This window comes from Hyposmocoma kahamanoa, unplaced genomic scaffold (assembly GCF_003589595.1).
Source record: "Hyposmocoma kahamanoa isolate Upper Pololo Valley unplaced genomic scaffold, ASM358959v1 96106, whole genome shotgun sequence".
NCBI lineage: Eukaryota > Metazoa > Arthropoda > Insecta > Lepidoptera > Cosmopterigidae > Hyposmocoma > Hyposmocoma kahamanoa.
The window spans coordinates 1-797 of record NW_020655096.1 but is presented as its reverse complement, the minus strand read 5'-3'; the positions used below and the strand labels follow the sequence as shown (position 1 = coordinate 797).

General features: G+C 41.0%; 1 protein-coding gene across 1 annotated transcript in view; it reads right to left on the bottom strand.

Annotated features, from left to right (window-relative positions):
• LOC113238479 overlaps positions 1–791 on the bottom strand; it is a 12,912-nt gene extending 12,121 nt beyond the window's left edge. Inside the window, exon 1 of the mRNA XM_026475302.1 lies at positions 735–791. The gene's annotated coding sequence lies outside the window, so the exon portion shown is untranslated. The remainder of the gene's footprint in view (positions 1–734) is intronic.
• Between the last annotated feature and the right edge of the window lie 6 nt (positions 792–797).

Here is a 797-nt window from a genome sequence, read left to right as displayed (position 1 = left end):
TTTGTTTAAATAATTTTGTCCGAGATCATCAAGTGTTTCTGGTTATATACTCCATGTCCGAGACCGACTAAATAGTACAATGAATGTTCACGACTAGTGATTGCTGTTGATAAAATATATTAACTGTGCTTATTGACATTGGTTATGCTTACTTAGTGGTCGAATTTGTTTCATTCGAGTGCAAAAGAAGGTTCATAAGATGTTTAAAATTAAATAATAAAAATAGATGTCACAAGAATGTCACAAAATTTAATATTTATGCGTTTGTGCAAAATTTTATTTTATTTCATAATCTTTTCATAGAATTGGCAGAATAAAAAAAATGGTAACTCTTCAAACATGATTATAACATCGTTTTGAAAGAAGACGTATAATTGTTTGAATTCGACTAACATTCATCATTCGCGGTCTCACTTCGTTTTTCACGTATCTCGGAGGCGCGTTGAACGTTTTTGGCCGCAGTCGAGTAACGCGCCGGCGCGGCACGAGTTCGCTTTCGCGCAGGCGCAAGATCATCGCCGACACGCACGCGCTACAAGGAAGAGCCGCGTCAACAACTCTGGAGCGTATGGAGTCGCCGCCATTGTTACATTTACACTTCGCAGGACGTTCTAACTAAACACGAGCAACTAGAAAGTTCGATAATGAAACGGAATCGTTACAAGCGAAGAAGCGGGTCGTATTCTACTATGTACGTCACGTTAAAATAATAAATAAGAAAGGAAACAAAATACCGCGGAAGGGGCGGCGCGTCGAGGAAGGGTCGCGGGGGTTCGGGAAAGCGGGCGGGGTCACGC